General features: G+C 49.0%; 1 protein-coding gene across 4 annotated transcripts in view; it reads right to left on the bottom strand.

Moving 5' to 3' along the window:
* Window positions 1-13,432, bottom strand: part of ALDH3B1 (aldehyde dehydrogenase 3 family member B1) — a 27,780-nt gene extending 14,348 nt beyond the window's left edge. The window contains exons 1-3 of one of the 4 annotated variants that reach the window (XM_020968058.2): window positions 13,288-13,432; window positions 12,750-12,960; window positions 1,549-1,660 (exon numbers count right to left, since the gene is read on the bottom strand). The gene's annotated coding sequence lies outside the window, so the exon portion shown is untranslated. Of the gene's footprint in view, window positions 1-1,548; window positions 1,661-8,766; window positions 8,958-12,749; window positions 12,961-13,287 lie in introns of those variants that run through there. The other 3 variants (XR_002320869.1, XM_020968059.2, XM_020968057.2) reach the window with 3 other exon arrangements.

Below are 13,432 nucleotides of genomic sequence, written 5' to 3'. Positions count from 1 at the left end.
CCATGACACAGTGTAATAAAAAAAGATGACTGCACGTGAAACTGCAAATCTGTCTTGTACGACTCGCCCTCCCTTTAGATATATTGTCTCTCTTCAAATTCCTTTGTATAGTCTTCATACTTTCAAACCTGTGTCCATGTTCTAATCCCCCTGTTAGAGTGGGAGCTGCATTGGAACGTGGCCTTTGTCATTTGTGTTCTGCCTCTCTCCCTCCCTTCATTCCTTCGTTCCTTCCTGCTTTCCTTCCTTCCTTCCTTCCTCCCTCCCTCTCTTCCTTCCTTCTTTCCTTCCTTCCTGCTTTTCTCCCTCCCTCCCTCCCTCCCTTCCTTCCTTCCTCCCTCCCTTCCTTCCTTCCTTCCTCCCTCCCTCCCTCCCTCCCTTCCTTCCTTCCTTCCTTCCTTCCTTCCTTCCTTCCTTCCTTCCTTCCTTCCTCCCTCCCTCTCTTCCTTCTTTCCTTCCTTCCTGCTTTTCTCCCTTCCTTCCTCCCTCCCTTCTTTCTTTCCTTCCTTCCTTTCTTCTTTCCTCCCTCCCTCCCTCCCTTCCTTCCTCCCTCCTCCCTCCCTTCCTTCCTTTCTTCCTGCCTGCCTGCCTTCCTGCTTTCCTTTCCCTCTGTCCACAGAGGGAATCATACTCTTACCTGTGAATGCTATGCCCAAAGGAAAGTAAATTTTGCTCACTGAAACTTCAAAAGGTATCTTGAGGTTCATGGGCTGGATTTTTTTCTCAAGGAGCACACCTTAAACCCAAATCACTCAGGCTCTCATTGATTGGATGACAGCAGGTCCCAGGCCAAGCCTCACTTGGTCATTGTTTGGGCCCTGATTGGCACAGAGTGAGTGTAAATAGCAATTGTTTCTATTTTGGCCAGAAACCCTGAGGGTCTTCCCCTCCCAAATTGATATATATGTATATATTTTAACTAGGTAAAGAGGCCTTTCTTGGCCTCATTTTCTTACCTGGCCTTAGTCACTGAATGGGTGTTGCCCCAGTCAAACTGAAACCTGTTAAAGATCTTAGCTTAAAAGGCTGCTTTTAAGCATCTCCAGTCATCCTGATCTACATTTCACCACTGAACCCAGATGGCTCTGGAGGAGAGAATGAGGCTGCTGACTTGGCACAGCCCTCCCTCACTTACACTCAGTTCACTTGCATATCGTGGCATCACCTCCCTGATGTCCTGGTCCTCTTTGACAGTGAAGCACAGATAACACCAATACCACCCTAGGACCTACCCCCCAGTTCTAGCTAGAAATGTAGCAGGAACTGTTTGCTGAATTGAACCTTCAGTGTTCCAGAGAATTGGGTTCAAAGGAACTCTTGCTCCCCATTTACTGAGACTGAGACACAGAATACTCCAGACTTTGCTGGTGTTGACCTAATGAGTCACAGTCAACCTTATCAAATAGGCCAAGACCCTTTACCATGGAAATAAAATGCCCAGATAGAGAAGTTGCCAACGCGAGGCCAGAGAGCCCAGGCAGTACACAAATGCACCCTCCCCACCTCCGCCCTTCCCTCCCTTCCTCCCTCTATCGCTCCCTCTCACACCTGCCTGCCTAGGAGTGTGGCAGAAGGAGCAGGTGGCTCAGATCTGACTGAGGCCAGCTAGCAGTACAGACTCGGGGTGCAGTGAGGATCAGCAGCCAGCAGGGGCTTCTTTCTGAAATAGATCAATGATAACAGACACAGATGAAATTGACGAACACAACACACTGAGAATTCTCCCCTTGTCCTCTTTGTAGGTGGGCGACTGTACTGGGCTGTCAGGAAGGGTGCGAGATGGGGGAAAGGTTGCTGGGAAGCCTTCTCAACCTCTCTCCCATCTCAGGGAAGAGTCCCTTACTCAATAGATTTATGCTAATTTATCACCCTGCTGGAAACCCTGCCTTGGATTAGTGACCTTTTTCCTGTTAAAATACATCCCTCCGTTCTCCTCCAACACATTAAGCTACTGTCATCCCTTCACACTTTAGCATGAATGGGTTTGCCAGACCCCATCCAGGTTGGGTGAGGGGAAATTACCCTCACAAGTCCAAACCAGAGAAAGTATCATGAGACAGTAGTTCCTATGAGAAAATCTGGGAATGTTAATGCATATTTCCCATTCTCTTCACTCGCACAGCCACCCTGCAAATCCAGGCCCTCATTACTTCTTGCCTGGACTCTTGTAATAGCCTTCTAACTGGTGTCCAGTAGCTCCCCACTTCAGTCTTTCCCCTTAAACAGCTGCCAGAATGGTTTTTCCAAGGCGTAGGTCGGCCATGTCACCCCTTTAGTCCATGATCTCCTCTGGTACCCAAGATAAACTCACTAACCCCTTTACAACATGACCTCATGCTCTCTTTCCGTTCTGCCACTGATTCCCTCCACACACTCTGTGGGCCAGTCTTGTTGTCCTGTTTGCTGTTCCTTGTACATAATGCTTCATCTCCTGTCCTCATGCCTGGAATGCTCTTCCTCCTCATCTCCAGCTATCAAGACCCATCTCATATGCAGGTCTTTCCTCTTCCCCACCCCCTGACTCCAAGGTTAACCTCCATCTACTCTGTATGTATCTTGCAGGTGCTTGTTGTCTTGTCTCACCCATTAAAATGTAAGCTTCCTGAAGGCAGGGCTTGCATTTGCTTCTTCGTTATTATCTCAGTACTTAGTTCATGCCTGGAACATAGTAAATGCTTAATCAAGGTGACTGTATGCTGGGTATGAATTGGCTGCATAAGGGCTGAATTTGAAGGCAGAAGTCCTGAGTTCAAATCCTGGCTTGGCTATTTAGGTTTGGGGCAAACCACTTAACCTCTCCTTAGGTTTCAGTTTAAATTTTAAATGCAAAAATAAAAGAGATGGGCTAGAAGACATCTAAAGTCCCCTCCAACTTGAAATCTATGATTCTACTCTCATAAAATAGTAAACATCTGATGTGATCTTAGGTTGTGTGTGAAGAGTCAGGACAAGGGAGGTGAGGGTCCCACCGGACCCATTTGGCCCTGGCTGGGCTCCAGTTTAAGAATGACATTGATAGACCAGAGGGTTTCCAAGAGATGGAGGAAGGGGTGTGTGAAGAGACTAGAAAGCATGCTCGGGGAGGGGGGGAGCAGATGAAGAATCTGGGGAAGTTCAGTTTGGAAAAGGATGAGAAAAGGTCAGGGGTGAGGGAGAAGATGAGAGAAGAGCTGTCACATGTAAGGCAATTGGAGGGTAGAGCTAGGAGCAACAGGGAGAATTGCAAGCAGTAGAGGGGTGGGGGAACAAAGCTTGGTGCCATGTAAGGAAAAACTTCCTAATGGTGAGGGCTGTCCCAGAGTCCAATGTGCTAATTCCAATACTATTTGACAAATTAGGCAAAGAAGGAGTTCTACAAAGGACCAGGATGAATTTACAAGTAAATGCTACCAAACAATTAAAGAACAATTAATTCCTTTCATGACATGGTTTTAATACCCAAACCAGGGAAAGCAAAAACCAAGAAAGAAAACTATAGAGCAATTTCCTTAATGAATATCAATGCAATAAGTTTAAATAAAATACTAGCACGGAGATGCCAGCAAAACATCACAAGGATCATACACATTGGCCAGGTGGGATTTATACCAGGAATGCACAGCTGGTTCACTATTAGGAAAACTGTCAGCATAATAGACCATATCAATCACAAAACCAACAGAAATCATATGATTATATCAATAGATGCAGAAAAATCCTTTGACAAAATGCAGCACCCATTCCTATTAAAAACACTTAAGAGCACAGGAAATAAATGGAGCTTACATTAAAATGATGAGTTATATTTATCTAAAACCATCAGCAGCATTATCTGTAATGAGGATAAGCTAGAAGCCTTCCCAATAAGGTCAGGATTAGCAAGGATGTCCATTATCCCCATTACTATTCAACATCGTCCTAGAAATTCTAGATATAGCAATGGGACAAGAAAAGGAAATTGAAGGAATAAGCATAGGCAACTAGGTAATAAAACTCTAATTCTTTGCAGATGATATGATGGTAGAGAGCCCTAAAGAATCAACTGAAAAAAAAGAAAAGAAAATCAACTAAAAATAGGTGAAACAATGAACAACTTGAGCAAAGTTGCAGGCTATAAAATAAACCCACAGAAATCATCAGCATTTCTATATGCTACCAACAAAACCCAGCAGGAGAAGATAGAGGAATTCCATTTAAAAGAACTATAGACAGTATAAAATACTTGGGACTGTAGCTGCCAAGACACACACAGGAATTAGATGTACGCAATTACAGATACTCTTTACACAAGTAGAGACAAACCATGGGTAAGCTAAACCAATATAATACAAATGACAGTTCTACCTAAGTTAATTTACTTATTTAGAACCCTACCAATGAAACTACCACAGAATTATTTCATAGAGGTAGGGAAAAAAAAGAAACAAAATTCAGCTAGAGAAACAAAAAGGTCAAGAATAGCAATGGAATCAATTTAAAAAAAGTGAAGGAAGATGACCTAGCAGTACCACATCTTATACTCTGTTATAAAATGGTAGAGAAGGAAATGGCAAACCACTCTCATGGTAATGGTAATCATTAAAACAATCTGATACTGGATGAAAAACAGAGTGATCAGCCAATGGAATGGGTAAGGTACACACTACATAGAAATAAATGTCCACATAACCTAGTATTTGGTAAACACAAAGATCACAGTTTAATTAGGGCAAGAATTCACTATTTGACAAAAACTGCTGGGAAAATTGGCAAGCATCCTGGTAGATACTAAGCATAAACCAACATCTCACACATACCAAAGTAAGATTAAAATGGATATTTGATACCTAAATGGCAATATCATAAGCAAACTAGGGTAACATGGAAAAAATTACCCTTCAAATCTGTGGATAAAGTAAAAGTTTATGACTAAAGAAGAGATAGAGTGGATCATGGAAACTGAAATGAGTGATTTTGATTACATGAAATTAAAAAGTTTTTGTACAAACAAACCCAATGAAGCCAAAATTAAAAGGAAAGAAACTGGGGTAAAAACTTTACGGCAAATTTCTCTGATAAAGATCTCATTTCTCAGATATGTAGGGAACTGAGCCAAACTTATAAAATTAGGAGCCATTCCCCAAATTATAAATGGTGAAAGGATGGGAACAGGCAGTTTTCAGAAGAAGAAATCAAAGCTAACAATAGTCACTTGAAAAAATGTTCTAAATCACTAATAATTAGAGAAATGTAAATTCAAACTACTCTGAGGTATTACCTCACACCTGTCAGATTGGCAAACATGACAGAAAAGTAAAATGACAGATGCTGAAGGAGACATGGGAAAATAGGGACACGAAAACACTGTTGGTGGAGTTGTAAACTGGTCCAACCATTTTGGGAAACGATTTACAGCCCCAAGGGCTGTAAAACTGGGCATACTCTTTGACCCAGCAATACCGCTAGTAGGTCTGTATCCCAAAGAGATAAAAGAAAAGGGACCTATGTATGCAAAAATATTTACAGCAGTTCATTTTGTGGTGATGAAGAACTGGAAATTGAGGGGATGCCCATTAGTTGGGGAATGTCTGAACAAGTTGTGGCATATGATTGTGATGGAATACTATTGTGCTGTAAGAAATGACAAAGCAGGATGGTTTCAGAAAAACCTGGGAAGACTTATATGAACTGATGCCAAGTGAAGTGAGCAGAACCAGGAGAATGTTGGACACAAATGATCCACCTCCAAAGGACTCATTTTGAAAATTGCTAGGCCCTCTAGAGAGAGAACTGATGAACCCTGAGTGCAGATTGAAGCATTTTTTTTCCACTTTATTTTCCTTGCTTTCCTCCCTCCCCCCACAACATAGCTATCAGGAAAATGTTTTGCATATGTATCATAAGTATTGTCATAATCATAAACCAAAAAAAAGGAGCAATGTGCTGAGACAGTGAGCTCCCCATTGCTGCAGGGCTACAAGCAGAGTGTCTGGTTGGGGATTCCAACTCAGGAAGAGTAGACTTGGAGGGGTGGGACTCTTGGGTCCCTTCTAGTAGATTCTGTGATTCCAGAAGCTGGCTGTGAGCATTTGGGGAAGACAGGGTGGAGAGAGGAGGTCCTGAGCCTTGGGTAGGGAGGAGTCAGGGACAACCTGAGAGCAGTGTAGGACCAGCGGGACCCACTTCCCAATTTTGCTTCTGACAGTTTCAGTTGAATCACTTGATTGCTACAGAGGCATCAGCCAGCATTTGGGGTTCTCAGATGAAACAGTGCAGCAGCTCTGAGACTAGACGCGTCCTGTCAGCAGCATTTTGTGGTGACACACTTGGCCACTTTTGCCCCTTCTCCCTTGGCTGACAGGACTCCAGTTCAGCTAGTTCCTAAGCCAGGAGAACAAGAAGGAGATCTATAGTCCACACTCCTAGTGTGGCCGTGCATGGCAGGGCACTTCACTGCCTGGGTCTTGGTTCCTCATCTCTGAGGGTTGGGCTAGATGACTTTGAAGGTCCCTACCAGTTCTAAATCTTCAGCCCTCCTTTCAAATCAAAGCACTTGGTGACCTCCTCAGGGAAGATACAGTGCTTGGTATCAGTCTGAAAACTCCTGTTAGCCATAGCTATTAAAAGAGCCTGGAGGTGGATGTCAGCTGGGATCCTTCTAAACTTTTCCACTGCTATGAAATGAAACACATATCCTTGGGACCCCAGGAGAAGGTGCCTCTGGAGGGGCCATTGGGAAGGTTTGCCATTCGCCCAGACAAGGCACTTGGCCGCATTCTCCACATGCCAGAGGAACAAGGGTGCCCAGACACCTTTGGCGTTCAGGTGGGAGGGAGGGCTATGGTGAAAAATGCCATTAGCCCGAGCGAGCAGGGAGTGGCTGATGGCATCTGGAGAGGTTGGGAGGCGACCTGCTGGGCTGTAGTGGGAAGGCAAGGGATGAATCCTTGCTTTCCCTCTCTGGAGAACACAGGGCAGACAGGCTCTCCTCAAGGTAGGGAAATCTATTCAGACTATCAAAGACTGATCTCCAGATAGAGAAGGGGAAAGTGAAGCCCAGCAGGAAGGAGGGGCTTGCCCAAGGTCACAGAGCAAGCACCCTTCAGCCCAACTGGAAGTGCCCGAAAGCGAGGCAGTGTGGTTTAATGGATAGAGGTCTGGATTTGGACTCAGGAGAGCCCTGCGTTTGAAGCCCACCTTTGACATTTACTAGTTGTGCGCCCCGGGCAAGCAGCTTCGACATTGTCTGCCTCAGTTTCCTCATCAGTACAACTGGGATAGTAATACCTCCAAGGGTTGTTGGGGAGTCTCCGATGAGCTTGTGTGTCAAACATTTTTCCCCTCTCGCACCACTCTAGAAGTGACTATAAAATCCTCCTGAAAATAAGACCTTTCACTAAAACTCTCCAGCTCGCTCAGCCCCTCAGCCCTAGTGCTAGAGGCACATTTCTCCTCCTATGTATTCGCCTCTAAATTGTAAACTTCTTGAGGGCAGGGACTGGGTCTTATTCTTCAACTTGTTGTGCTCAGGTCTGGCTTCATACTGAGAGTTCCTAGAACTGGAAGGAACCTTAGAGGTTATCTCAACCCTCACCCCACCCCTCTATTTGTACAGAAGGAGAAACTGAGGCTCAGATGGGCCAAAGGGACTTGTCTGAGTCACAAAGCTGGGATTTGAACCCAGGACCTCAGACTCCAAAGCCTGTCCCTTGCTGCGATCTGAAGAAAGCTCCTGGAGCAAATTGTCTAGTTACATAAAAGAGAGTCCACCTGATGAGGGCGGGGCCCAAGCCAAGATCTTCACCCTTTGCTCCAAAGGGAATCTGACTCACAGGCCCCAGACCCTCATCTCCCTTGAAAGCCCTAGCTTACCTTTAGATCTTATTCAGATGCACCTTCAACCCTTGCCCTGAATAGAATCTGGCTCTTGTCTATAGGCCCCAGACCGACCTTCCTTTATCTCCTTTTGAAAGTCCTAGCCCCACCTTGATTTTGTGCAGATGCCTTTCAAACTTCTGCCTTCCTGTTCCTCCATTATCTATTCCCATTGTCTATTCAATCTACCCGACCTCCCCAACTAGAATTGTTACCTACACCCTTTTCCCAACCCCCTTCTCTGGCCACCCAAAGTTACTTTAGTATTTAAGATCCACCTTGGCCCTGATTCAGATGCTGAGAATCTCACGCTCAAAAGACTGAGAACCTCTCATGCCCGCTCGTCTTTACGGGCGTCACCCGGCCTATATGTTTTACCACCAATAAACTTTTCCTCTGGCTGAAGAAGATTTGAGTTGAATTCTTTCAGGCAGGGCCCGGTACCTCAATCTTGGGGTCCCAGCACCCCAAAACCCCTAGACCTCTTCACACCCACAATTTTCCTTGCTTTTCATGGGAAACTGGTTGAGTCCATCCTGCCCTCCTGCTCCCTCCCTCCCTCCTCTCCTCCTCAGGGCTCTCATCTTTTGGGGGGAGGCAGGGGTGTCAGGGGTGGCTGGGAGGGCGTGGAACATGGAATACAAGTTCCTTTTCTCACTTCCCTTCCATTACGCGCCCCCCCCATTGGGTTGGGGACAAACCACGTGAGAAAAGTCAGGCGCCGGGGATGGGGATGTGAGAGTGTCTGCCTCCCTGCTCAGCCAGAACTGAGTTGGGCCACTCCCCCCCCCCCCACATACTCCTTCCTCGGAGAGTAGAGCCCCACCCCGGCTCCTCTGGGTCTGACTGAAGCCCATTTCCTGCCTGCTCCTCGTCACAGCACCCAGCTGCAGGATGAAGGGTATGCCGGGGACAGTCCCGAGGGTACCATACCTGAAGGGGTGACCTGGTTGACTCCAGTTTATCTTCCCTCTCCCTGTCCCTCTCGAGGCCAGCTCTCACCACAGACCTTCACGGTCTGCTTGTAAAATTCTGCTGGTAGTCAGCCCGGCCCCCGGGAGGCGGGGCCGTGGCTCTCCCCCCCCAGGCCAGTGAGGAAGACTCTGGGCTGGGTGACCCTAGACCTGGGCGTGGCTAAGATTTCTGCCTGTGACCTGGGCTGTAGACCCATCTGGTTCCTGAGGCACCTCCCCTACCCACCCCGAGACCATGGCTGAAGGAGGAACTCTGTGTGTCTGAGTCATCTTTTAGCACCAGCCTGGTCTGGGGTTAGTGTTCTGTGCTTGGCTGGGGTCCAGTTCCAGGCAGCAGCTTCAATCTGTCTTGTCTCCCCCAGGCCTGGCAACCTGGGTATCAGAGCCCGGGCCTTGTGCCAGGCTGTTACCCTGGTCACAGTAACACCCCAGGTCAGGGCCAGACAGGGCTCTCTTACATCACAGGTAAGCTCCTTGGGGAGCTCCCAGCCAGGTCCCCTGTGGGCCCTCCTACAGAGAGCAGGCATGTTTCTCCCCCACAACCCATTTCCAGGGGACTCAGTGGCAAATACAGGCAGGTGGTCCCCCTGCAAACCTGATGTTCTCTGGGGCCACAGGCCGAGGAACTGGGGAGCCAGCTGTGTCGGGAAGGTTCACAGGCTCTCCTTTCCCTGTCTGGCTCTGACCACCTCTGACAAGGGAAAATAATGGAGACATCCCTGAAGCCCCCCAGGGTGGATTTCCTGAACAGCTCCAGGCTGACCACACAACCCGAGGCTGGCTCCAGCATTCAAGGCCCTCCACAATCCAGCTCCAAGCTGCCTTTCCAAATTAACCAGTTAAGCCCCCTAAGCTCAATGTGTCCTCCATCCCAATCCCAGGCCTACCCCGCGGGGTTCCTGGGCTCCTGTGGCATCCCAATCAGGCCTCATCCCAGAGGAGGGCTTTCAGTTCACATCACCTTGCTGCCCACCTGGGGAGGCAAAGCTGACGGTTCCTGACCTCAGGGAGCTGCTCCTCTATGGAGGACACAGAATACCACAACACAGCCTCAGGAAGGACTGGTGAGAGTTCTCAGAGGCTGAGGCGAAGAGGGGCCCCACTCCCCAAGCTGGGGCGCTGCCCGAGCAAACGTAGAGGCAGGGATGGCCCTCCATCCGATTTTGTTGGGACAAAGTTGGGAGGAGTACTGCAAAGCAAGCTGGTCCAACCATTGTCTAGCAAGCTTCACTGACTTGGAGAAGTGGGTTATAAATGGGCTGGGGAGGGCCTTCAATGCTGAGTCTAGAGTTGGTGTCTTCCCCTAGAGGCAGTAGGGAGCCCTGGCAGGAAGGGAGGCCAGGATCTCCAGGGCTTCCTTCAAGTCCCAGCTAAAATTCTACCTCCCAGAGGGACCCTCCTCTTGCGGTTGGCACACAGTAGGTGCTTAATCATTTTGACTGGTTGACTGAAGCTGGAGGTCAGGAGATCAGTCAGGAGGCTATGATGATAGTGTAGGCTAGAAGAGATAGGAGCTGCACCTTCCCCCTCCTTCCAGCCCATCTCTGCCCTGACCCACACCCCAGGCTGCCACCTCCTCCTTAGAAGCCTGCCCTGACTGCTGTCCAGAAATCACAGCCACTCACAAGAGGGTGGGGGGGAGGGGCTTAGCACCCCAGCTCTAGTCTCACTCCTCTGCTTTGCCTGGGGCCCTGTCCTATCACCATCCCCCAACCACAAACAAACACTGAACTCCCTGGAGGCCAGGCCTGGCTCAAGTTCATCCTTGTCTCCCCAAGGCACTTGGCACCTGCCCGGACTACAGATTAAAGCTAGGGAGCCCTGGAGTGACAGCCGATTCCCAGACCCCGTCTTTCCCAGGTCAGGCCTGATGCTCCAGTGAGTGACCAGGGTTCAGGACCTGAGCTCTGTGACAGCATCATGGCATCTAAAGCTGGAAGGTCCATTTTCCCATTTTACAGAGGGAAAACTAGGACCAAAGAAGGGAAAGGAATTTGCCTAGGGTCCCCTGACCCCCAAATCCAGAGCGCTTTCCACTATAATTACCTACGTGTATGGGCCTTGGTTTCCTTGCCTGTAAAAGGAAGGCTTTAATAACAACTGACATTTATAAAGCACCACAATAAGCCCTCAGGATTATGAATACTATCTCTGCCATTAGCTCCATTTTGCAGATGAGGGAGCTGAGACTCAGATCCTTAAAAGGCCACACAGCTGGTAAGTCTCTGAAGCAGGATTTGAACCCCGATCTTCTGTCCTGATCCCAAGTCCATCCTGCTATCCCTGCTGCCTTTAAAAAGCCATGCCTTTAGATGTCCCTGGTCCCTGGTCCTGTTTGGGGTCCCAGGGGAGGGCCTCCTGCCCTACACCATGAGGCCATCTCTGGGGAAGCCCCGGGTGAGATGGAGCCCACTGCGGCTGCTGCCTTGGGCCAGGCATGGGCTCCACTTTTCACTTCTGGCTCTGGGAAGGTTTTGCTAAGCCAGAGCTTGGCTCCTGGATGGCGGATCCAGGCTGGGAAAAGCCCTAAGCCCCTTGGCATGGCAGGTCAGCAGAGGCTCCAGAGTGTCCTCTGAAAATCCCCATATCCTCAGTGGCCTTGCACACAGTGGGTGCTAAATAAGTGCTTGCTAAACCTGGTGGAAGCCTCCGAGTGCCAGGTTTGCCCCCTCTTGAGCTCCAGATCACATCCTGTCTGTCTGGGGGCTATGGGAAGTGGATTTAGTTCTGGCTTGGGAGCCAGTGGACCTGAGTTCAAAACCAACCCTTCTCCTAGGCTGTCTCCTTCTCTTGGCTTCCAAGGCCCTGCTCACTCAGCTCCCTTCTGCCGGCCTGACCTGACCACTCCTCAGGCTGTGTTGCTGGCTCTTCATCCGTCTTGGACCTTCTAAGGACAGGTGTTCCACAGCTCTGTCCTGGTCCTCTCCCTTTCCTCCCATGCCCTCTCTCAGTGACCTCATCAGCTCCCAGGAGTCTCATTATCCTCCCTATGCAAATGACTTCTGATTTCTCTCTAGAGCCATAAAACCCACATCATCCTCTACCCATCAGCCATCTCCAAACACACATCCCTGGGCATCTCCAACTCAACATGGCCAAAGTGGAATTGATTCCCCCACCCCAGTCCTCCCCCCTTCTAAACTTCTTGTGGCCCAGGCCCCAGACTGGCTTAAGCCTCGTCTCCTCACTAACCCCTTATCCACTCAGTCACAAATTCTCCGATCCTTCTCTCACACCAGTGCCCCTCTGTCTGCTCGCGTGCCCCCGTGCCCCTCACCTGGACCATTGCTATGGCTCTGTCACGGATCTCCCAGCCTGCAGTCTCTCCCCTCCCCAATCCAGCCTCCTGGCTGCTGCCCAGGGGATCTCGCCACATCCCTGGCCCACAATAACATTTCTTTACTCAGAAATTTTAGGTGAATTCTGGTTGCCCCAGAAGAAACACGCAAGTCAGGAGGTTGGTTAAAGCCCTCTGGGGGTGGTCCCAGCTTAACTCTCTTGGTTCATTTAATGACTCCTCCTGACCCACTCCCTGATCGTCAGACACGCTTGCTGACTGTTCCCCGTATCCCACTTCCACCTTTGACTGTGTGGTTCCCCTGCCAGAAATGTATTCCTTAGATTCCTTCCTCATCCTTGGCTCTCAGGACCGGGATCTGAAACCTAGCTGGTGCACCAGCCCGTGGAGGGGACCTTTTCTCATCCCCTAATTATTAACACTTTCTCCTCTTTGAAGGTACCTTTTGAATTAGTTATCTATGTGCATGCCCTTCCCCCCCAGTGGATGGTAAGGTCCCTGAGGGCAGGGGTGACTTCATCTTTTGATTTTGTGTCCTCAGCACCTAGTCTGGTGCCCAGCACATAGTAGGCCTTTAAGCAATTTGTTTAGTCGAATTGAGCCCTAGCATTTCTTAGCTGTGTGATTTTGGGGAAGTCTCTTACCATTTCTGTGCCTCAGTTTCTTCTTATGTCAGATGGGGCTAATGTCCCTTGCACCACCTGCCTTCCAGAGTTATGAGGAAAGCTTTTAGCAAACCTTCGAGTGGGAAAAGAGGGAGCTGTTAATCGGTGGTGGAAGGTCAGGTTCCAGGGCTTGGTCCCTGTCAGACACGTTCATCTGCAGAGCGTGGCGCTTCTGGACAGGATCCTGGGGCTGCCGGGATCAGAAAGGCAGAGATGAGCTCTGGCGCCCTCCCAGGAAACTGCACCCTACCCCTCAGGTTCCTCCCCACCCAACTTGTTGGAAGTCAAAACAAAGAAAGAAGACTTCCCTATGCAGCTGCTGAACATAGATAGGAATGATATTGGGTTACAAATGGGTGGGGCAGAGAAGCAGATCTTCTCTCCACCCTCATGCCCAGCTGGTACCCACTGCTATCTGCCTTGCCCCTATGCCACCTGCTGCCCCCATGCCACCTACCCTGGCCTGGGGTTCCTTGGATGACCCTCACCCCCAGGTTTTCAGGCTCCTTCTACTTACCTAGTCAGTTCCTCCCGGGCATCATCTTCTGGAAAGGCACCCATCCCTGCACCTGGGAAAGGTCCCAGGAGAAAGATGGAGGTGGCTCACCCACCTTGGGTGCAATGAGGAGGGCGGGTAGTTCTCCTCATCTTCTCTGAGAGAC

This window comes from Phascolarctos cinereus, unplaced genomic scaffold (assembly GCF_003287225.1).
Source record: "Phascolarctos cinereus isolate Bilbo 61053 unplaced genomic scaffold, phaCin_HiC Scaffold_9;HRSCAF=440, whole genome shotgun sequence".
Lineage (NCBI taxonomy): Eukaryota > Metazoa > Chordata > Mammalia > Diprotodontia > Phascolarctidae > Phascolarctos > Phascolarctos cinereus.
The sequence above is the reverse complement of the archived record's forward strand: the minus strand, read 5'-3'. Positions and strand labels throughout refer to the sequence as shown.